At 40.7% G+C, this 25,230-nt stretch overlaps 1 long non-coding RNA gene across 1 annotated transcript in view; it reads right to left on the bottom strand.

Moving 5' to 3' along the window:
- Positions 1-23,327, bottom strand: part of LOC137144433 (uncharacterized) — a 243,897-nt gene extending 220,570 nt beyond the window's left edge. Inside the window, exons 1-2 of the long non-coding RNA XR_010917400.1 lie at positions 23,275-23,327; positions 22,350-22,492 (exon numbers count right to left, since the gene is read on the bottom strand). This is a non-coding gene — a long non-coding RNA (uncharacterized lncRNA). The remainder of the gene's footprint in view (positions 1-22,349; positions 22,493-23,274) is intronic.
- Positions 23,328-25,230: the final 1,903 nt, after the last annotated feature.

The raw sequence follows: 25,230 nt of genomic DNA, 5'->3' as shown, positions 1-25,230 counted from the left end.
AAGCTCAGTAGGTATATCTACACTGGAGCTAAAAACCTGCGACTGGCCAGTGCTCTCAGGGCGCAGGCTGGAGGGCTATTTCATTGCAGTGTAGATTTCTGGATTTAGGCTTGAGCCTGGTCTCTAGGACCCTGCAAGTTAAAGTACAGTTAAACAGCCCCACAGCCCAAGTCAGCTGGCATGGGCCAGCTGCAGGTTTTTAGCTGCAGTTTAGACATACGTAGTGTGTCCGCCAACGGGGCTGCCATCATACAAGCTTCTTCACTCTGCTCCACCAGCCACTAAACCAGTCTATAGTAAAACTTCCTTTGAATTCAGTGGTAACTGAAGATGCTCAACAGCTCTCAGGATCAGGCACTAATATTTCCTGATTGCCAGGTCAAAGGACATATCTGAAATCTTCTTGTGACCCTGGGAAATTACTTTTCTAATGATGCAAACTTTGCTGCCTGAGTTCCAATGAGGAGGAGTTCACATCCTACTATTCCTTCAGAATTCTCTACATCAGTGTTTCTCAATTGGTGCTCCGTGGAACCCTGGGGTTCCGCGGGAACACTGTTAGGGTTCTGCAAGCAGCTGTTCTCCGCATCGCCGATCAGCTGTTCTCCGTGCCGCCAAGAGCAGCTGTTCTCCGCGCCGCCGAAAAAGGGAAGATGTCCCGGATTTTTCGGCGGAGGGTATCGAGTGTAAGTGTAATTTAATTGAGAAATGCTGACCTAGTAGTTTGTATATAATTTGCTTATTTCGACATTTTTTTTGGCCCCATATGTAAAAATACTGTTAAGAGTTTGGGGGGTTCCGCAATTATTTATCAAGTTCCAAAGGGTTCAGTGGCCAAATTTAATTGAGAAACACTGCTCTACATTATTTATAGGAAAGGACACATATGTATCATTCATTATCATAAGAAAAGTAGGAACCAAAATACAACTGCCAAAGGAAGTAGCTAAACGTCTGTCTTTATAGACATTCATCCAACATTGTCCATTAGCAACAATGAATCAAATTAAGGACTCCCCAGAGGGGATGATTTAGAAATGTAGTACTAGTAAGTTATAGTAGCGCCCAAGGGTAAGAGTGAGATGTGAAAAACCCTACAACTTTTACATCAACGGTGAAATGCCTGTTGAGGGTTGAGTCAGCCCTCAGTCATTCTGCTGAAAGCAAACCAAATGCCAAACAGTAGGGGAATCTCATAAGTACCCCAACAGTCACTTTTCTCTTTGCTGTGTGTGAATATTGAGGACCTCAAGGCATTTGACAGCAGAGTGTCTTTGCCCTAATGTTCTTGACCAAAATTTACGTTGAGTCTACTGTTGGGCAGTATACTGTGCAGCTTCAACCTGGATGTTGAGCTGGCCCCCAGATTGTTTAGGGGTGATGTATGAGTAGTGCTTGTGAATTATTTTTGAATCCCTGAGGATGGAAGATGTTAACATACAAAATAATTAAAATTGTGCACATCAGTAATGCCAAAGGTTTCCAGTTATGTACAAATGTTTCCAGTTATGATTTTGTTCCTCCCTGCCCCACTGAACACTAGACAAGGACAGTTGATTTGTCTGCTGGGCACCATGCTTCAAGATTCAACCGCATAAAACACCCAAGAAACATTGCAAACAGAAACAGGACGCCCAGGCATTCCAAATAAACTCATTTGAAACTCTGAATGCAACATACCATTCATTTTCTTCAGTTATATATTTCAAGCACTGGGTTTCTTTGACAACTCTCATTCCAAATTGGAATATGTAGTACGAAGCATTGAACACATTTTATTTATCTTCTCCTGCAAGCAAGATGTCTGATTGCCAGCCATGCTGCTTTTATACTTTACAGTAAGTAATTGTCCCTTTGTATCATAACCACTTAACTATGAGTAACTGATCTTTCCAGTGGACAAACCATTGATCAGATCAATTGCTTCCACAATTCCTAGTAAGTGAACATTATATTCCCTAATTGACTGATTTAACAGTGCCCAATTAGAGCATAAACATCTAATTCACAGAAGAGTTCTGCATAAGCTCGAAAACTTCTCTCTTTCACCAACAGAAGTTGGTCCAGTAAAAGATATTACCTCAGCCACCTTGTCTCTGTAGTTCACGAGAAATAGATCCCTCCACTGTTGACTTTGGAGGACTATGACTCCACATACCATTATCTGCCATTAACTCTACCTGCGCAATACAGTTAGGTCAAATGGGTGTGACAGAGGCAGGGTGGCACATAAAATGCAAATACTGCCTGGGTGAAATTCCTCTACTGTATCTTCATTTCTGAAAGTGTAGTTTCTACCAGAATGCACAAACAACAAGTATGAGTCAATTATATTTGTATCCATTTATATTTTTTGCTACAACAATAATCTACTTGCTACATTGTTCTGGTGCAACTGCACCTGAAATTATTGCATTCATGCCTGGGCAGCCAAGCACCAATAATTAATTCATCATGACAGATCTCCACACCTAGGTCCTGCAATTTACTGTGTACGCATAGACCTCTGCACCCATAGGAAGGCCCACTAATGTTAATTGCACTTGCTTTTAACACATATTAACATCATTGCAAATGATGAAGTACAGACCTTCCTGGATATTTCCCTTTAAAATACCACGACACACAATAGGTGGTACTGATACTCCAGCTTCAAGAAATGAGATGGAAGAAATAGCGGAACAGGCTTTATGACCAACGTTTACTGGATTCCATTGTGAGTATGAATATTTTGCCAATACAGATTACGAGTGATTCAGATCAGCTTTAGGGCCTTTAGCTAAACAGCTGCAAAATCTTGATCATGAAATGCAACAGCTATTCAAATTGCTATTCAAAGCAATTTTTATTTCTAGTGTAGAATTAGCCCACACAACTGCCCAAAGCTACAGAAATAAGTACAGTTTGGTGCTGTCTAGGGTAGAAATCTTCTGAGAAAGATGTTTGAAACTGGCAGTGGATGCATGCTCTGCAAATACTTTTTCTGCATAGATGGATGATGCACCAGAGACCAGGTCTTATCATAAAAACTACAGTAGCAGATGCTACTGGGATAATATTAGTAACGGCATGGACATTCTACAAAAGTCAATGAGGGGGAAAAAAATCTTCAGGTGTATGTGTATGTTGTTAATCATAATTAAGGCAGATAAAGACAGCTTCTTGGCAACAGACACTGCGTTCCCTTTCCTGGCACACAAATCCTTCAGCAAGATTCTCTCTTTCATTCTCAAGCCTACCATTCTTTACACTAATATAATCCACTTGGAGTACTCTAGCTCTCCAAGAAAACTTACAACAACTGACAAAGCTGATGTCAGATCAGGACGTCATTTGTTGAATATAACTTCTGTGCGCTAAAGGGTGGAATTTCTCATTGACAAAGAAAGTATAGCTTTTAAAGCTATTATTATAAACAAGTGCATATGTAATGAGTAATGCACCATGTCAAGTAATTGTGTACATTCTTATGTACAATACTGCACCAAATACTGATGAATCTCCAGTGTTCTCACCTGTATATAATATATCACTCCTAGTATAATAGGTATGCATGTGTATCTGGATATTTTTCAAAAATACTTACTTGTAAATATTCCTATAAAATACAATTAAATAATTTAATGTATGAAAATATCATTTAACTAACAGATTTTTAACTGCCAAGCACATTAAAAAAAAATAGGAGGCGAACTCAGATACTATGGTTATGGGGACCATATAAATATGATTGATAAATTAGAGTTTTTTCAGTTGGTTTTATACTTATGTTCTCCTTAGTGGTTACGCACAGCCAGGCATGTTGCACAAGGGAAATGAGAACCCTTCCACACCTCTGATTAGAGAGTCATTGAGGAATAGGCAAAATTGTAGAAAGAGAGAAGAAAGGCAACGGGAAAAAAATAAAGATGGGTTTGTGAATCTTCCACGTTGACAACGTAAAGCTGATTTCAAGGATCAAAATATCCCATGGGAAATGTTTGCAATGGGCATTAACGTGAGATGCATGCACCGCTAGTGAGCATTCTTGAAGGTATATCAATGGACTATCTGCACCATTGTCTAAATATTTCCTTCCATTTTTTCTGCAGAAATTGTGGGGGGCTTTTTTTGGTTCAAGCATTTCAAGTAAACTTTTCACAGATAACTAGTAGTGAAATAACTCAATGCCTCATTTGACTACCACCATCATCCTACATATTTCATCTGAGAACTTATATTCTTTCCTCATCTTCCAAGCCTGTTCATTACTGTCCCTTGCTATTTAACTCCCTATCTTTAATTCCAAAAGGCAATTTTAAATGCATATTGAATGAAAGATGCCATACAAAAGAAAGGCATATTGCATTATATTTTTTTTTTCAATTTAGTCAAGATTTTAGCGAAAACCTAATGCATGTGTGAAATGCAACAATATGTCCAGAGAAGGATTAATGAAATTGCAATGCACTGTGGCAGCAAAATAATAAAAAAAAATAAATAAAAAAAAAAAACCAAACCTACTTCAGCTAATTACATCTATCAACTGTAATTATTGCATTCAAATCTGAGTTCACAAGATAAAAACTGCTGATCAAGGAGTGACAAAATATTTAAAGAACTATGTAAATACAGATACACACACAGAGATATAGATTTTAGCTAAACAGTGACTAAGTGGGGGACATGTTAATCTAAAAATGGTCTAATGACCAAAGATAGAAAGGCATCACGGCATGGAATATAGGCATATAACTGCCAGTAATGAGACCAAGTTATAAAAGAGGAAATTAAGGCACAACACAGCAGAAGCTCCTGCCGACGAGATGTAGTGTATGGTGGTATTGTCTCATTAAGGAAGCCTCTGGAAGCTCCATCACTAACAATGGGAACAGTGCTACACTGGCAGAGAGATGGACTATTCTTTTTCATCTCCAACCACCACAGTATAAGTCTAGAAACGTGTTTTTAAAACACCCCCTCTGCTGAGTTTTGATTTTGTTGTCTCTTCCCGGCTGTAGCTCATGTTAGTGAGATCCCATAGGGTTTAGCAATTAGCAGGAGGAAAGCAGCATGATAATCAGAAGAAATTAATGGTTTAAAAACATAATCTCACACTTCCCCTGGGACCTGTTCCACGTAACTGGATACTTTAAAAAAAAAAAAAAGAACAGGTAATTGATTCTTATTAAGAGAATTATCTGCCACTGAATGCTATTCACATAGAAAGGGTTTTAAATTAAGATGCTCTCAGGGACAGCTAGACCCTGTCCCTGAGAGGGTATCCAAGGAAGAGAGGCATATGAACTTCTCCCCCACTTCCCTTTCAATCCTACATGGAAGGGCTAAACATAAGGGGAGTCTTTGTAAGCAAGGACCCATCCTTTACAAAAGGGGCAGGGAGTGATAGGGAAACGGCAGGATTATTTTTCTGCCCTCTCTGCCTGCAATGGTCTGTAAGCCAGTCAGCTACAGAAGGGAGCACTGCACTCTCTTGAAGCTCCTCAGTGACTAACGCAGGGAAGCTTGCACAACACATTGTTCAGAAATACTATCAGCCTTTGTTCACCAGGAGCTGCATTACATTTAACTAAGTTAAAGGACAAGGGTCATTATGTTGTGGAATAGGCTTCCAAGGTTTTTAAGGAGAGGTTAGACAAACCATCAGGTACTGTCTGGGTCTACTTGGTCCTGCCTCAATGCAGAGGGCTGGACTTGAGCTCTGAAGGTCCCTTCCAGCCCTAGATGTCTATGGCTCTACAAGTGCAGAGCACACCTTCCTTTTATGGTCTTTGGAAAAAGACTTAGATTTTTTTTAAAGCCAGAAGGGACCATTAGATCCTCAAGTCCAACTGCCTGCAGAAAACAGGCCATAGAATTCCATCCACTTATCATGTACTGAGCCCAATAACTTGTGTTTGACTAAAGCACATTTCCAGAAAAGCATCCTGTCTTCATCTGAAGAATGAAGAATCTACCACTTCCCTGGGCAATTTGTTCCAATGCCTAGTGGCTTGAAGGCAAAACAAACTTGAAAATAAACATTAATTTCTTGGAAATCTGTTCCCACCTTGATAAGTGTGAGGACCATAGAGATTGTGAATAGACCGCTTAGGAACAATATTTTCAAAACTTTCCTCCCTTTTCCCCCAATTAAAAATAGACATTTCAACTAGCCCTACCCAGGATATTGGAAGTGGAACTGAATGGGCCAAATACAGCCCCTCTTTGAAAGCAAATGCTATTTTAGGACCCCTAATCTCAAGACTGAATTTGGTCTATGTTCCTTTTTCCAACATGTTCAAACACCAGTGTGCCTTCTGGTAGCAAATATCTGGGGCCCTGCAGGTCAGCTTTCCAGTGGAAGAGAAATCAGTTATGTAGAGACTAGGTATACTTTAAGTATAATTACACATATTCTAGTCCTGGAGCAGAGAGGGTCAAACAACATTCAGCATCCTTCTGTTAGTAATCTAAGCCCAACACCAGTAACTGGTTCCCACAGAACAACTCTGCCTAAAGAACTGACTCTAATTAGAGCTCAAGGCAGACAGCAAACTCCTGCTGCTCACACATCTCCCCCTCCAAGGACAAATGCCTCTACACAGAACATTGCTTAAAAATTAACAACGTAGCATGTCTTCCCAATATTGAATATTTGCTCGCACATTAGGAAAAGAACATGGAACACTATGTGTAACAGTGCCACCTAGTGATGCTTGCCATAACTATACTACACATTTGAATGTGCAGTCAGTTACTTCTTTTCCTTCCCTTCCCCCAACCATACAAATAAGAAAAAAGAAAAGAAACCTCAGTGTAAAAAAGCTTTACAGTTGAGAATTTAAATTAAAAAGTGAAAAACTCATAACTGAAGGTCCCCACCACAACATTAATGGTGCCATGCTACAGTTAATATACTAAGGTACAACTTCAAAGAGCAGGAACAATAATTGAAAATTGTACATATGGCTGGGTTAATATTAGTCTTGGAACCTTAGCTTTCTAATTTTTTTACTTCTGTGATTGACTTTTCGAAGGAGCGTACTGTATTTAGTCACTCAAATTCTAATAAAATGAATGGGCTAATTCTTGTCCTGAACATTGCTTTACCTCTTAGATACCCTACCACCTTCCCACCCCCTCCAAGTGCTAGAACACGGCCCCAGAAGCCCTCAGCCACCAGCCCTGCCACCCCGTTCAGATAGGCTACTGGCTCCATACCCATTTTTCCCCACGCACTGATATGAACTCCCTACATGCTCCACCTCCCTTTCTCTTACTAGTTCCTGGTCAGAAGACGACAGAGGGATCTGACATCTTGATAAACACGTCATGTCACAAGCAAGGGCCAGAAAGTGAAGGGAGTGTGCATTCCAGCATGGGGGAAGCAGGTCTCCTCCTCCTCAGGAGGGCAGGCCATGAGAAGTGAGGTGGGTCCCAGCAGTAGATAGTGACAGCCAATTTCAACTTACTCTGTCTGACTCCCAGCCTACCCTGCCTTTGAGTGGCCAGAAAACTTCCCTCTTCACAGTGAAAAGGGAACCACAGCAACACCTCCTGGTGGGAGATCAGGGCTAGAGAGTTCCTTCGGGAGACCATCACTGCCATACCTTGCACGGGACAGACGTAGGAGAGGGCAAAAGAGACAGAGTGTAACAGGGCCAGAACATGAACTAGGTTTCCCAAGGGAAAGATCTTACCTCACACTGTGTTTCCTCCATGTATTTTCTGTGTCTTATAGATCTGGCAGCCCGAAAATCATGGAAAGTAAGGTCTTCTAATTCATCCCTGATCCTGAAAACACCTGCATGCTTAACGTTATGAAAAACACATAGTCCCTTTGGCTTCAATAGGACTGCGCCTTTGCTTAGCGTTAAGCACATGCTTAAGTGCTTTGCAGGATCGAGCCCTCGATAAATAAAAATGCTTCATTTCTGCTATCTGTCAAGGAGCAGGGCTCCCGCTCAATCACAGAAATATTGTAGTAATATCAAATGAGGTCAGAGCAGCTCTCTTTCGCCCATGGACACTGCGCCTGACTGTCCTGCTGTTTTTGTCATTCCTACAACCGCTAGCTCAGATACCGACTCTGTTAGGATATATTTTGCCATATGATAAATTGCGTGTTCAAAATGGCCTGTGAAGTCTCAAAAGCCACAATTAACAATTTCATATTCATAATGGTAATCATCAATATCTACATCAAGAAAAACTACTATCTGCATAAAATTTAACAAGTAGAAAGCCCCTTATTGATAAGTCAGCTGTATTCTGCGCCCGAACCAAATGGGATACCCTACCACCTTCCCAACACCTCCAAGTGCAAGACATTCTCTCTTTTAAACCTGAGAAAACTTGGTAGAAGAATCGCTGGTGGAAGTGCAGATTTAACATTTTTGCAGGCTCTACTACATGAATTAATGTGATTAGGACTGTACGAGAAATTAATCTGATCTTCACAAATGAGGTTGCATGAATATCTACTCTTTTACGCTTCAGAAACACTGACCATCCGAGACCAAGTAAAGTGCATATTGGTATTACCCACAGATACTTTGATTTTGTTCATATTTTGCCATTCCTAACCTCATCTACCAGTGGGAGAAGCCATTGATTCAATCATTATTTTTCCCCGAACATAAACTGCTCACCCTGGAATTCAACATAGCTGAAAATAAAGCTGTCACAGATTCCAAAATGCAAATGGTCAAATATCTTATCATGAAGTGTTTTGACATCTTTTGTATTTAGCCTTTTTAAAAGTTGATCAGCACCGGATCCTTGTAATATTGTTCACTTACATTCTGTTAAGTTATTGAGAAGTTATCTGGGGAACTTGAGTTATCTGATGCAAACTGTCAGAGCTTGTCTGATTTTTGGCAACGGACAGTATATTCAATGAAGGATAAATTATTCATGGGCCAGGAAGGAAATAAATTAGGTTATGGAGAACCAGGCACTTTAGGAGGATCTCTCGGGTGCTACTACTCTTGCAGAAAGCATTTAGAAATCAGAAGCATGAGTAGGAGACACAAATGTATGGTTGTATTGGAAACAAAAATGACCATGTTGTCCACAGTTGATGGAGATGCAGAATGGAGCAGACTCATCAGGAAATACATTTACATGTTTGCTGTATGGAATCCAATTTTTTAATCTTAGAATTACAAAGATTATGTTCAACTAAATACACCTCTCTCATACACTGTTTTTTAGACATCCCAGACTGTAATACTGCCCAAAGAACACTTTGTTTAAAAAGAGTTAAAGGCTGAAAATGCATTTCGACAGAGGTCAGCTAACACTTAAAAACAATATTACCTTTCCTTTACAAAAACAAAGTACAGGTCTGCACCTTTCAGAAAACCTAAGCGTTAGAGAGTATCGAAGTAAATGGTTTAAGTTAAATCTCCTTCCCCACTTCCATGTCATCTGCCATCTCTACCTCCTCACTCATAATTTCTCCTTACTAAAATCAACAAAAAATTCTGGAATGAGTGGGCCAAGCCATTATAGAGGTATGAGGACACAAAGTTAGGAAACATTTAAGAGTCAACAACCAGGACATTTTTAAAACATCATGGTCAAGATTTTCAAAACTGAGGAGTGGCATCGGGGGCCCTACTTGAGACAGCCTAACAGGACTTGATTTTCACAGAGCAAGCACTCAGCACTTCCAAAAATCAGGCCTCTAAGTTGTCCAAGTTGGGTTTGTTAAACTGCACCAACCAAAAATCATAAGTAACTTATGAAAATATTGGCCCATAACTTTAAAATTCCTTCCCTGATTTTTTTTCCAAACTTTCAAGAAAAACACTATCATGAGAAGAGAGGTGATGCATGGAACTTCAGGGGGATTGGAAGCGAAGCTAGGATGTGTGTGTACTGAAAATTAGGTTTACAATGAGAAGCCACCTTCAGCCATAACTGCAGAGCACACACCACTGCTTCAAAAAGGCAATATTATTCAACCACACAGGGCATTAGCTTCAGGCGTCTGATATTTGCATTATTGCCAATACTCCTGTTTGGATCTTTCCAAATGGTATCATGTGTAAGCAGCAATTTTGAAGGATTAGAGACACACAGCTAAACAGCTGTCTTTGCCCAACGTCTTCTGTATTGGATGTTGCCTAGTTTGGATTTTTAAAGTGAATATTGTATTTAATTAGCAATTTTCTAATCTACTGCGATTGTGAAATGCTGATTAATCTAAATGATAACGTAATGATAATGAAATCAGATGCACTGCTGATTGAATACAGGCACAATCTGAAGAACATGATAGACTTTTTAAAGGATGTTGCTCTTGCATTTATAATGAGAAGCTGGAAAGTATTCTCAGTGTTAATATTAAAACTGGGTTTACTATATAAATATGAACCCTAACCTCTTTAGAAAAATTCATAAGAAAGAAGATTATTTTGGACAAGTGATCCTATTAGTCTTTCTTTTAGCACAGTCTCCGGGATGAGGGAAAATCAGTTCAGTGCAGGATTTTTCACTATATTTAAGTGTTTTCTTTAGTTCACTTTTCATAGCTCAAACAAACAATGTGGCTCTTTCACCATCTCCTGATATTGCTGGGTTTTTTCCTGCCCCGGTAAAGGAAATTGGTTTTCTTATAATGCAGTTTTGCTAAACACAACCATTCAAAAATCATGAGACAGCCTCTCCCCTCATCCCCCCCCCCCCCCAAAAAAAAAAAAATCAGAAGATTGGCTTTAAAATAACAGGATTTAAAAGAAATAAGGTGGGGGGATAGGGAGGGATGGAGAATTGCCAGCTGATTTTTGAGGCAGTAGGATTCATGTTTCTAAGCTCTTCTCCTCCAGTCATAAGGATTAGAAATGTACCCTATCTTTTTAAAATGAAAGTTGAGATTTGCACTTCGGCACATGAATCGAGGAGCTGGGCTTTAACAAACATCACACTAAATATCACCGAATAAAATCGTAAGAGTTGGCAGCACTTTTCAAACATCAATTTTCAAAGAGGAATGTATGTTCGGGGGCTTGCATTTTAAAATCACAGGTGAGCCCCTGCCTTGGTTTCCCCTCACCTCTGGCATAAACAAGTCCAAGCAGGCCTTTCTAGTATTAAAGAGCCCCCTCTCCAGAGAGTCTGACTTATTTAACAGAAACGGACAACATGGAAACACAAACAAAAGCTTCTGTCTGCCACTGTAACTGAAACTCTGGGTAATCACTCTTACATTCAGCCCCTCCAACCATGGAGCACACAGAGGCTGAATTCCCTACCTGGAGCTTGAGCCTCTGATGCATTTGGCCAGACACCACTCTTCCCCTGAAGCACGTATCTCTCTGCTGAGCAAGCCCATAGCAGCTTCCCAGGAGGTCCCACAGCCTGTTTGTTGCCCTGAGCTGCTCTGGTCCCCACCCTGGAAGCACTTTCACCCTGGGACCTGTTCCTTTCTCCTTGAGGCTCCGGAGTAGCTTCCTATCCAGCTCCCCTGCAGAGTCAGGTACCCTCAGAATCTTCCTCCAATCTGGCTTCTATCTGAGCCTTCAAAAGGTTTCGTTAGGCCCTTACCTAATTAATTGCCACCCAGCTTCGTAAGCAATTAACTATCGACAGGTGGCTAATTCTCCTTAGCAGAGCCTGTCTCAAGTAGGCTGGGTGCCTACAGGGCCCCTGAAACCACTCCACCTGGGCCTACGTCCTAGCAACACTTATTTCATCGACAAACCTTTTCCTTAAAAATTACTTTGAGATCGAATTTAATCTCCAAAAGCAAAAGATTAATCTGCTCAACAAAACAGGTGTTTTCAAAACATAGGTATGAGCTCAGAATTTTTAAAATTGAGCCAGGAAATATATAGCACTCAAAGAAATGTCCATGAATAGTAAGTAGAACCAGTAAAAAAACAACTGTGCCATGTCTTGGTTCCAGGTTACACGGACCATTTCACTCCCTTCCACCAACCCCTACGTTTGTACTCAGGCAGTGTGCAATATGAGTAAATACATTCCAGCAAGCTACATTCTCATGTAGATTTAATTGGAGACAATGTTCCTGTCCACTGCCTATCCCTAAAATGCTGAAAGTGTTATTGGTGCTAGGATGATGATTGCCACATCCCAGCTAGAGGTGACTGCTTTGAGATGGGCAAGGGAAAGTGATACTAGTTACAGCTACCTGCGTAGTCAAGTTACAATGTTCAGTCTAGCCTTCCTTTCGAGTTGTTCATTAGGGATAGTCCTTAGGGGCTCACACATTCCATGTTTTGCCTCAACACAGAGGGGTTTTTATTTATTTTATTAATTCATTTATTTTTGATTAATTAAGGTGAAAAAATGGTATTTTCCATGTTGACATTAGCAATTTTGTACTTACCAAAAAAAAATGGCAGAAGCCATTTCAGATTTAGCTTTTCTGTAGATCTGATTGGATATACGTGTATGAAAATTTCATCTAAGTCATTTTTACATGAGGGCTATTTAAAATCAGCATTTTTGTGCATGGTCATTAGACCTCTCCTATTCATGGCCTGAAACACAGAACACTTTATTGCACTGCCAAAATGACTACAATTGTAAGCACTCAATTAGCCAAATGCCACTAGTTCTAGGAGTTACAAGAGATGCAGGCCATATATCTCCATAGCAAGGAATTTACACAGCAAGTTAAGGGTGGCTTGGAAGTTACTGAATACTAATACCAAAAGAAAAGAGGTTTTTTAGGAGGGAAATCTCTCTGAATTCTCTCCTCCAAATAAATCACTGGTCAGACCATTCAACGTCAATAGCCGAGGTTCCAAATCACACCATCACCTTCCTTATTTTTGAGTCTCTGTCTTCACATTTAGAGTTACCTGTGATCAGATGTAGGATCAGTACCCTGATTTCTATAGATTATACTGAACATTTCTTTGATTATGTGAAATCACAGTTATTTGAACTTATCCAGTGTACCCCATAGCATTCGAACAATTAAAGCTATACTGTATTAATTTTACTAATTTTTAATAGATTATGATTTGAATTAAGTCTCTAAAGAGGGGTGTGGGTATGTAAACAGCAGAGTGACAATGATTGGTCAAAAATGAAAGCAGAATGCTTAGTCTAATTATTCTGAATATAACACACATTTTATTTAAAATTGTTTATCTAGAAAAACAAGATTGCCACTGGAAACAAGAAATCCCTTAGCTTTCTTCTTTCCACTGGCAATCTGCTAACAGCAGCAAATTACATTCAAATTACACATCAACTAGTATTAGTATTAATTGTAAACCAACCTCAGTTCACTTAATTGTGGGCATAATGAAGTATTACAATTAGCCGTAATATATTATTTAAATAAGAAATATCCATATTATTTAGAGCAGGTGCCAATTAAAGCAGGCAATGAAAATACGCTGCAAAAAATACATTTCAATTAGAAATTCCATTTTAGCAACGCCAAAGGTCCCTGTTACTCTAGTAAAATGATGATGGGTAAAGGGTGGGCACATGTCCTTTGCGGGTCCTGGGCCAAATTCTGCAACCCCACTGATCTCAAAGGGATTATATGGGACATGGGAGAGGATGATTGCAGCCAGAATCAGACTTTTGATGAATAGAGCCGTTAACACAGTATATGGCAAATAAATAAATAAAAGAGATATCATTAATGACATTTGTCAAGTCAAATTCAGGCCTGGCATAAACTGGCGCAATGCTGTTGGGTCCAAATTCAATGCCGACTTGCATTCCATGCTCAGTCATTCACAACACCAGCATTTAGCTACTCAAGTCAGGGGCTTTGATTCATATCTGGTGAACAACCGCCATTTGGCTGAGCTTTATATTCCAGAAGGATATGGTAGCATGGACAGCCTGGTTTAGCATGGGGGTGGGTGGCAAGTAATTCTGGGGTAGAATCCTGGCCCCGCTGACTTCAGCTGGGTTTCTATTTCCAGCTCTGTTAACGACTCACTGCTTGGTCTTGAGCACGACACCTGTGATTGATTTTTAAAGGCACTGAGCACCTCAGCATTGACTTTAATGGAAGATGAAGACGCTCAACACGTCTGAAAATCAGGCCCCTAGTGTCTCTGCACTACTTTCCCTAGGGGGGAGAAGAATATTCACTGAGAAGTCTCACTTTAAACAAAATGTGCAAAGTCCTGTAGTTCATGCGATCGCTATAGTTCAGTTGCCCCCACCCCTGAGCTGAATCAGACAAGGAAGTAATAGGCTGCTGTTATAAAGCAACATAGGCTAATCAATAAGAATTAACTTTATGCTGTAGGAAACTGACCCTGGAGTTGCCAAAATCCACGTTTTCACACACTTCACTGATTAATATTAAAGGCTGATGGAAGAAATGCAAAGAGTAGATGTAACAAATGTCAAGCGGGGAACGGGTGTGAAAACTTAGATCGATTTTAGGGTGCCCCACTTTAAAAGTGTTCAGTGTCCTCTACTCACATTAAGCCCCTTGCTAGATATACTCAATGCTTTGTAGTGTTTGCTCCTAAAATTGTTAACAAGGCCGTCCAGTGAATGCTTTCTAACAACACCACTTGGCATTGCTATAGTGCTTTTAATCTTCAAAGTACTTACAAGCATTAGCCAGTTCCTAATGACACACTGTAGTAACGCAAAGTAAGGAAAAGATTTTGATTAGAGCGAGAAAAAGTTGAAGGGAAGAAATTGCAAACTGAAATGTGCTGGGAGTGCGCTCAAGTTTCAGCCACAGGCCCACAGTGATAGAACTTTTCTTGCTGTACATTAAGATAATTTCAGCACACTACAATTATGTGCCTAATTAAAATTAAGAAATTAGAACATAGTTAAAAGGAATAATATTTTGCTCACAGCTAATTTCATTAAAGTATTAATGAACAGGACTCATTTTATGGCTAGAGGGCAACTACTTTCTGCAAAGTACTTCCATGCTAGCTAATTTATTCATGCATGAAAAACAATCCAATGAGAAATGAGCGAGCCGGGAACTGCTGGTCCTAATTAAAATATTTAAAACACCATGTCTATTCTGTTCCATCTAGCCAAATACCTAAGCTAGGAGTCAGCATGATGCCAATTAACATGGAAGAAGCAAACACACAACACCCACAGATTCTGATTAAAGTGCATATTATTGTACCATACGATATATTGTTCTACACATATATGTAAATGTTTAATTAACCCATGTCTAAATCTCTGCAATATTCAGGAATCAATACTTTAATCCCTAAACAAGGGGCAATCTGACTGCATGGTACAGTCACTTTTATTTATCACAGTGCTTTATTAGCAACAAAATTTGGAGCCATCCTGCAATCCACATGTTAAGGTGTTTCTAGAGGAGGGAAAGGGGGGCTGGAGGGGAGAAAAGCAGGGAAAAGATTTTCATCTCCGCTCTTCAGACAAAGGCTTGTAAAAGGAATGCAGGGTTGGGTTAGCCTCAGGTAATACAATATTTTTTATTAATAATTGAAAGGAGAACCTGGGACTAAATCCGTTTGTCAGTCTTGGACAGCAGCAACAAAAACAAAATAAAAATGCTTCCTTTATCAAAGAGCTGTTTGGGGTAGAAGAACTCAAGGGATGGCTCCCACTAGAGAAAAACACTGAAAAGGCTCAGAGAGATGTTGGAGACTTGCAAACTTAGTAGAAAGCAGGCTCAGGAAGAAAAAAGAAGCCCTCTAAACTTTAGTTCACATACAGATGAGAAAACTCGGAGTGCAAGGAGACTTGAAAAAGCTGAGATTTTCTTCACTTTGCATCAACATGGGTCTTTCTTTTTGAAAAGTTGCTCTGTTTTTTTTTAGTTAATCTTCAAGCAATTCATGAGAAATCGAGCTCCCTAGAGAGGATTTTCCCTTTTCTGCATTTTTCTCCCACCAGTTTCATTACCAAGCGCAACAGAGGAAGGAAATAGCTTGTCCCTTGTTTTTTGGCTGACTGGGGAGGCTTTTTTTCCATCCCTTCCTTAAGCGAATACAGCGTACAATATGATGGCTGAAATGTCAAAATTAAAAGGACCTAGACTTGCCAGAAATCCCACTGGAGCAACTATTATGAAAATTGCCCATTAACAAACCATGGACATCTGTTAGCACACTGTACTCATTCAAATTAACAGGACTCACGCATTGGTCATGGAAAGGCAAGTTTGTAAGAGACGAGTGTGCTTTTTTCTGGCTCCTCTGATTCTCTGTGTTCATTGCCCTGGACTCAATCAATGCTTTCGGCACCTTCTTCACACTCATCTGGTTCAAGAGAAGGTACTGAATGCTCTAAACCTCCCGAGAGCTGGGGAAGCAGAGATATATGGCCAGAAGAAACAGACATAAATAGCAAGGGAGCTCAGAGAGACAGACTGAGGGATTTGAAAGTCAGATGAAGGAGCTGAAAGACCTGGGACAGGGGAAACCAAGTGGCTGTAAGGAGCTCTTAGGAAAATGCATCGGCCAAGGGAAATGGAAAACACTGGCAGAGGGAGCTGAGAGAAGTGTCTGGAGGCGAAGGGAACAAACAGAAGGTCTGGGAGACAGAGCTGAGGAAAAGAAACATGCAGCAGAGAAAAGACAGTGCAAATCTGATGGAAGCAGACACGCACATGCTAGGAGAGCTGGGGGACTTGTGGAGGAGCTAAGAGATACAGATGAGGCTGTCAGCAGAAGCTCAAAGCAGGGAAATAGTTAGTTATGTTCAGAGAGACAGGGCTAGGGGAGCTGAGAGAACTCCATAGTGGAAGCTGAGCTGCTCAGTCAAAGAAGTTCAAAGACACAAGCTGGTGAGACCAAAAGAAGTTATTATTAAGGATAGTGACAATTCAGGATCAAAGCTCAGGGCAACCGTACCTGTATTCCCCCTCTGTGGTCCCTCAAGGGCATCCACTCTAGGGTCCCAGTTCCTCAGCTATCTCTCTTGGACAGAGACCAGTATCTCTCTCCCTCCTGACTGGACTTTGCCAGACTGCCTGGCTACACAGTGATATCCCCAGCAAGCCAGACTGCCTAAACAGGCCGGCATCTGCACTTTGCTTTCTCTTCTAAAGCTACCCACAGCTGTAATTGTCCCCAGGCACAAGTTAGTTACCACATCGCTCTGTATAAACCAGGACCAGCCTTGCCGAGAAAACATAGAAAAACGATAAAAGTTCCGACACGCACACTGAAATCTTACCAGAGGTCACCCATCAGTCTTGTGGAGCCACGGTGGGCCAAAGCCCTTCCAAGCCTTCCCAGGAAGGATCAGGCTCCCCCTTGGACAGCAGGTCCTGTCTGTTTGCTGGATCCGAAAGAAGGCCCTGACTTTAAACTCAGGCTATTTATCCAAAAGGCATTTCTCTGTCTGTTGGTCTCTGCAGAATTCAGTTGGCATAGGTGAGCCTCTCCAGGTGGGGATCTTACAACATGAGTTAATTTGCCTGATCACCCCCACTGTTCTTAGTTCCTGGAAGGCTGTGGTCCCGTTCCTCCGTGGAATTACATACAGTTCCCAGCTCACAACAATACCTAACCTTAATACAGTGAGTTCTCCCAAGATATTCATTAATGATCTGGAAGATGGGGTAGATTGCACCCTCAGCAAGTATTTGGATGACACTAAGCTGGGGGGAGTGGTAGATACCCTGGAAGGTAGGGATAGGATACAGAAGGACCTAAACAAACTGGAGGATTGGGCCAAAAGAAATCTAATGAGGTTCAACAAAGAAAAGTGCAGAGTCCTCCACTTAGGACGGAAGAATCCCATGCACAGCTATAGACTGGGGACCGATGAGCCAGGCAGCAGTTCTGCAGAAAAGGACCTGGGGGTAGCAGTGGATAAAAAGCTGGATATGAGTCAGCAGTGTGCCCTGGTTGTCAAGAAGGCTAATAGCATATTGGGCTGCATTAGTAGAAGCATTGCCAGCAGGACGCGGGAAGTGATTATTCCCCTCTATTCAGCATTGGTGAGGCCGCATTTGGAGTATTGTGTCCAGTTTTGGGCCCCCCACTACAAAAAAGATGTGGACAAGTTGGAGAGAGTCCAGCGGAGGGCAACAAAAATGATTAGGGGGCTGGAGCACAGGACTTATGAGGAGAGGCTGAGGAAACTGGGCTTGTTTAGTCTGCAGAAGAGAAGAATGAGGGGGGATTTGATAGCAGCCTTTAACTACCTGAAAGGGGGTTCCAGGGAGGATGGGGCTAGGCTGTTCTCGGTGGTGGCAGATGACAGAACAAGGAGCAACAGTCTCAAGTTGCAGTTGGGGAGGTCTAGGTTGAATATTAGGAAAAAGTTTTTCACTAGGAGGGTGGTGAAGCACTGGAATGGGTTACCTAGGGAGGTGGTGGAATCTCCATCTTTAGAGGTTTTTAAGCTGAGGCTTGACAAAGCCCTGGCTGGGCTGATATAGCTGAGGTTAGTCCTGCTTGGAGCAGGGGGTTGGACTAGATGACCTCCTGAGGTCCCTTCCAACTCTAATATTCTATGATTCTATGATTACAAGAAATTGCCATGTCTGTCTTACTCTGTGCTGGTAGGGTTTGATTCTGATGGGCACCTAAGAGTTTGGATATTTCTCTGAACCATTCAGCACTCTTGTGGGTGCAAAGTGGAGCAGGAAATATGAATATAGGCTATCCAGTGAGCTGAAAAAGAAATGACAGAATTCTTAATGGAGGAAGATTAATAAAGGTGGAGCAGAATAATACCCAGTAAAGCAGTACTGAGAAAAAGAACTGTCTTATGGGATTGGACTGGGACTCAGGAGATTCAAGTTCAGTTTCTGGCTCCATGACAGAACAAGTCTCTTAATCTCTCTGTTCCTCAATTCCCCATCCATAAAGTGAGGATGATAACATGCCCCTGCCTCATACCCTTTGGCTATCTTGTCTATTGAAATTGTGATCTTTTCAAGTTGGGGCTTTCTCACTACATTTGTATGGTGCCCAGCAGCATGGGGTTCCAATCCAGTTGATATAAATATTAATCATAATGGGTTTAGGGAAACAATTGGAGGCCATTAATAAAGAAGGTTTAAGTCTCTTGTGAAGATTTCACCATAATTCAAGAATAGGCTTTTTCACAGCATTTTTGCACTGCACTTCCAATCACGGTGAGCCACCAAAATGGAAATTAATGAGCAAAATACCTAAACACTTTAATAAACCATAACGTTTGGTGGATTGTCCTACTTCTTCTATGCCAGTTCACCCATCAGTAAACCAGACTGATCTTCAGTTTCAAATGCTCAACAGGACTTAAAAATCAATATTCTGAATCGACATGAAGTATGGATTTCAACCTTCCCTCCAAACTTGAGATGCACATGTGTTGTAAGAGATATCTGTTAACTCACAATTAAAGCAGGGCAAAGCTTTTTTCCAGCAAAAATACAGATTCATCTTGATCAAAATATTTCACAAATTTGTGTCAATTTTGACAAATTGTTTTGGTGGAAAAAACTAAAGGAATTCCCAAAGTCCAGATATTTCAATATTTTTAAATAAAATGTTTTGGACTTTTCAATGAGAAATTATTTTTTGTTTTAAAATTACATTTTAATCTCTTTAAAAAACATTTTTGAAAGGAAAAAAAATCTCAAATCAAAATGAAATGTTTTGTTTCAGGTCAACAAAACATTTCATGAAACCCAAAACAATTTGTTTCAACTTTTTGATTTGCCAAAAATTTCTAAAGAATTTGTTTTTGAGTTGACCAAGAACAATTTTTCCCCCAATTTTTCAGAATTGCCAGCAAACTGGAAAATCCATTCTTTACACAGCTCTACTTACAACGCCTATATTCAGAAGGATATATGGGGAAGCAAAAATAGGGACAGGTAACAAGAAGCTCCTTCTCGCTACCCCCAATTTCTCCAATATCCTGATTTATTACATGGCTTACATCTCCCCATGCTAACCAGGTTAGCAACCTGTTGCAAGAAACACAATACTGCCTAGTTAACATTTTCCTATTTCTATAAAACCCTCCAAGGCCCTTCACCCCTCTGATCTGCACATGCAAACTTCAAGTTACACGAGCCAGACACAGGTCTTTTGTACCAATATACTCCCTCAACCAGATTCTGTCTTCCACTCAAACCTCTTTCCACTGGTCCAGTAGCACAAAGGAGTCATATGGTCCCAGGATGATCTGAGAATATAGGGAGATAAAAAGATGACTTAAAGCCACCTTAGTTTCCCCCGATTCCCACACCCCATTACTGCACTGACCAGAGCTTGGGAGGAACAGAGAATCTGGCCTTGTACTTTTTTTCGGGACAAAGTATAATCATCTCCAGCAAATGCAATTATTATATGTTCATTTGCCAGGAGATGCTGCCTTTTACCTTGGGTCTTTTTAGAGTTAAATTGGGGAAACAAATGAACAGCTTTCCAAGTTCCTTACCCTTCTGTCTGTGAGCACACATTCCTGCAGTATGACACACTGGGGTTTAGCACAGATTAAGGCGGGGAATCTTTCACAGGTTGGTAAAGCATGTGGGATTCCCTGATACAGTTATTCCTTACGTGAAATTATTCTGCTTCCTGTCCCTTATTCTTCACAAGGGATCCACTCAAATATATCTTGTGCCCCACAGTGATTACCCACCCACTCAGAGCCACTTGCAAGATCAGGACCTTTTGCTTGTTTGTTTTCCTCTATGCTCCTTTCTCTGAAAGCCACTACCAATAATTACCATGGGACAGAGAGATCTGAACTTCTCAAAGATGACTTGTACTATTCCACACAATTTAGCATCCTCCCTGCAAGCAGCCATCTTCCAAGAGGTGTTGCTCTCTGTGGTTCTGCATAACCATCAGTGGCAGGATAGATACAAGGAGCAGATTTCGACTTTCAGACTTTGAGTGGAATTTGAGCGACATCCTCCAATTCTCTGCATGGGAGAGGAGGGGGGCGGGGGTGTGAATTTCACCCAAAGAAATTACGGGATCAGAAAGGGAGAAAACAGACAATTCCTCTTAAGAAATTGTCTCTTACAGACTGTTACTCTGTTTGGTAATTTAAATGGCACTGCAAAACAGGACCTGCGTGAATTTCTGCATTCAGGGAGGAGACAGATTTAGTTCTTGTTCTAAATAAGCATCTTAGGTACATTTCAACATTTTCATGTACCAGGAGCAAAAGAGCAGACTTCAAAGAAACAGCCACATTTTTATGCATCTTTAGCCAGACAAACATTAGTCCTTCCCCCTAACTGAAGCAGTTATTTTAAAGAATGCTAACTTGCCGCTTTCTAAATATGCAGACGTTCTGTTGTCATAGTTCCACAAAGTAATGAACAGCTTCTTAATATTTAATAAACCTTGTACGCTGTCCCCAGGCAGGGAGCAAAGACTGTTGATAGCCAGCTTACTAAATGGCTATTAAAATACAGAATGTCTCTTAAAATGTGTTTAACAAACAGGTTATATCACCTACTGTGGAATGTGAGTTATGTCAGTGGCAAAAGTAGAATACTGCCCTCCCTAAGAAAAGCTGGATACACAGCAAGGGAAGTTAGCATGTCCAACACTCAACCCAAAGGCTAAAATAAAACATCTACCCTGTGACAGATGCTTTCCCCTAGTACTGTTGTGTGGTAATGGGATAGCAGCCCACAGGACTCGCTGTAGTCAAAGGAGGCTATAGAGAAGTCGTTTATAATGCGACTTCATGGGAACCTTGTATGTCGTCTCTTGTGTACAATGAAAGTCCTAATATATTGCAATAATGATGTTCACTAATTGGATTTAGAAGCCATTAATACAGAACAATAATATTTGTGCACTTTAGTACTGGACTTTTATCTCATAAAAGCAAAAATGAATGCTAATGTGATCAGATGGAAATAGGAAAATCTTTAATGTAATTAGGGCTAGAGATTGCCCTTTCCTGTGCTGGTGCACTAGGGGTCTGAGAGGGCACAGGAAGCCTCCCTCCCCCATGCATGCCGGAGAGCAGAATCGCTATCCTCAATTTCCTACAGAAGGGTGGATTAGATGCCAGGCTGGGCTGTGATGGTGGCCCTACTAGCTACAGACCACATCTAACTATTGTTCGGAAGAATTCTGGGAAGGGTGACTGGCAATCACACCTGCCTATACACTTTCACGACCAAGAAGTACATAAGAACAGCCATACTGGGTCAGATCAATGGTCCATCTAGCCCAGTATCCTGGTCTTCCAACAGAGGCCAATGCCAGGTGCTTCAAAGGGAATGAATAGAACAGATAAACATCAAATGATCCAGCCTGTCAGCCATTCAAAAATAAAAAGTATTGGTCTGTCAGCTAGGAGTCATGCCCAGCTGATCCGTGTGTCTATTATCCACAGCATCATTGACTATACAGCAAAAGGCAGCTTTGCTTGACATTGCTGACCATCGTGACACACAAGCATCTTTAAAATGCACTTACTTCCTCTAATATCTCGCAATCCGGGGCCTGCGGCTCTCCATAACGGTTATGATTTGACCTGAGCAGAACTGTAGGAATGTGCAGGTCCCTCTTCTACGCTGGTCATTTGCATCGATCTCACCTTGGCTGGCACAAATTTACCACTGAAATAAGAGAAATGGTGCAACATGGAAGCATTAACGTTCACAAACTTTATGTTTAATTTCTATGGATAAAAAAAATTGGTGCACTAGAAATTAATATGGCAGGTCAAATTAGTTCAGTTGACTTCCAAGGAAGCTGGCAGAAGCATGTGGCCCAGTGCTTACTGGAAATGCATAGATATGAACACAATAGACAATGTGTTTTTAATTGGAAATCGTGCACTAGTCTTTAAAACTAGTCTTAAGTAGCTCTTTATAAGAACTTTATGGGTTGGAATGTGGCTTTTTAAGCTACACTTCTTGATGTCTAATAGGTTTCATGCCTGAAGAAAGGGAACAATCGCGATTAGAGATGAGTGAATAGTTTTTTAAAATCAGGATCCTCTTGGAATCTTAAAAACAAAATGGATCCGAAAACTTTGGTTTGTTGTTTATGAGGCCTGGGAGCCTCCAAACAATTTACTGGGAGATAGTTAACGATTTAAAAGTTACAGGGTCAAAAACAAAACTTAGCATTGCTGGAATGCAAGTGATGCAATGGGGGTGTGTAATGGCTGCATATGGTTTTATTCAGATATTTCTTCAGGTTAACAATACATTTTTCCCTTTCTTTGCTGTGGTCAGCCTGGAACTCCAGAAAACAGAGAAGTGTTTTGAAAGGGCCCTGTTCTTCTGTAAGCATTTGAGAATCAAGGAAAACATCAGAGGGAAAATACCTTTTAAGAAGGCCCATTATATAGAGCGACTGAAACTAGGTGCAATATTTGTCATCAAAGAGATACCTTATTGTGCTGTTGGTGAGGATTTTACATGCTTGATTGAGTTACTGAAAAGCCATTGAAAGGCTGAACAGTGCTGTCTGTTCTATAAGGCCCCTTGTAGCAGCAACTACTCCTATAATGGAGATCCACCCAGAGGGTCAAGCTTTTATACCTAGGAAGGGGTGTGACACAGCTGGTTTTAGCCCTGTGGTCTTCTGGGAAATGTAGTTTAGCACATAAGTGGCCATTTTGTTCCTAGTCTGTGTGTTTCTAATTGGTTAAATTAAAGAATGTGCATTTAAGAATTTTTTTTTAAACGTAAATGGGGCTGAGGAGTAAATGTTGGGTAAGGAGTTGTTTGTTTGCTTTTGGTAAGTGAAGAGGCACTATTCATTCTTTTAAAGGAGGTGGTATGAATGACAATCTCATTTTATAAAATATTTTGAGCTGGATGAGTCTTTAGACATTGCTGGAAGGAGCACGGAGTCATGTGCAGTGAAGTTGGTAGTAAAAGCATTCAATTGTGTTGCAGTTGGTTATCTTTGCATTTTGCTAACTAGCTTGCTTTAATCATTTTTAAATAAAGCACGTTTATAGAGACCTTCTGTCTTTCTGAGAGGTATCTTCCTCTCCTTTTGTGCTGCAAATTTGCCTGCCTACGAAATGAAACTTCCCAATAACAAAAGTCACATAGAAAGACTTTTCTAGCATGTCTTTTCTAGCATTATTTTCAACTAGACATGCTGTAGAGAAGCTTTTTTTCCAGCCAAGCACACACTATGAGCAGACTAATTTTTGCACAGTCTCTGGAGTAACGTACCTGCTCAGATTGCTTCGGGGAGTTAGAAAAACTGTTTGTGGAGTCACGTATCACTCAGTGTGAGTATATGTATCAGAATCCGGCCCTTATGTATTAGGCCACACAGCAATAGAAAAGAATAACTGACTTGGTGGCTTGGGAGTAATGTACTGCGTTGTTACACAGTAAACACAGGTTTGTTTCACAGTCTATCATTCCCAGGGGTACCAGGCTCTTCAGCATTCACACGCAATCCGTGAGTGAAAAGAGATCATCTTCCATTGTGCAAGAGTAGCCCATCTGGCTAATAGAGCAGCTCTGACTCTCTCCAGAGGCCATCCCTTGTCCCTTTTGTAAAGACCTATATACCTTTTTCTGATATAGTAAGGCTGGTAGTGGCATGTTATGGAAGAGAATAGATGACACCTTTCAACACTGGAAAACAAACACTGAACATACACCTAAATATTTTCTTTGTAAATCAGAGACCTTGGCACCTCGAACCTTGAGTTAAAAGACTTCCAGTGTGAGCAGATACTGTAATTAAAACAAAGACTGCGTGTGTAATGAAATTTAAAGGATTGTAGTTGTGAGCAGACAAACATGATTATGACTAATTTTAAAAGATTGGATACTGTACCCACACCGACTTTTGGAATAATTGCTTGGTTTCATAGTGATCTGCACGTTTTTCCAAGGAATATTCATGTGTAAATTCCTGGCACTAGTTACTTAATTGTTTGATGGTTAATTTTTGTTCTAGTATAGTGTAGTCAAAAAACATCTTTCACACACAAAAAACCTGGTCCAGTTGGGTTTGCAATTGTCTATCATAATGGTGGAGTGCTGTGACACTGTACTTAGACCTCTAGCTATCGTAATATGTATGGATACAATTAGGCAACATCTAAGAAGAAGGCAAAGAAAATAAACCCTAAACACCCAGAATTGAATAATGCATGAAAAGTTTGAAGCTTCCATGCAAACAGACTGGCTGACTGTCTATGCAAAGCAGCATCTTGAATAAAGATGCCACTGGTGCGGCAGTCAGGATCTATCATTTAAAGACCCTACACAGCACTCATTACGCAGGAAAACTCCTATTGAAGTCATGTTGCTTAAGTCAATGGGAGTTTTCCTGAGTAAGGAGCGCTGACTAGGGTCCTAATGAGGCAGAG

This window comes from Emydura macquarii, unplaced genomic scaffold (assembly GCF_026122565.2).
Source record: "Emydura macquarii macquarii isolate MOO-44397 ecotype Brisbane River unplaced genomic scaffold, CSIRO-AGI_Emac_v2 contig_3451, whole genome shotgun sequence".
In the NCBI taxonomy this organism is placed as follows: domain Eukaryota; kingdom Metazoa; phylum Chordata; order Testudines; family Chelidae; genus Emydura; species Emydura macquarii.
This window is presented reverse-complemented; position numbering and strand designations above follow the sequence as displayed.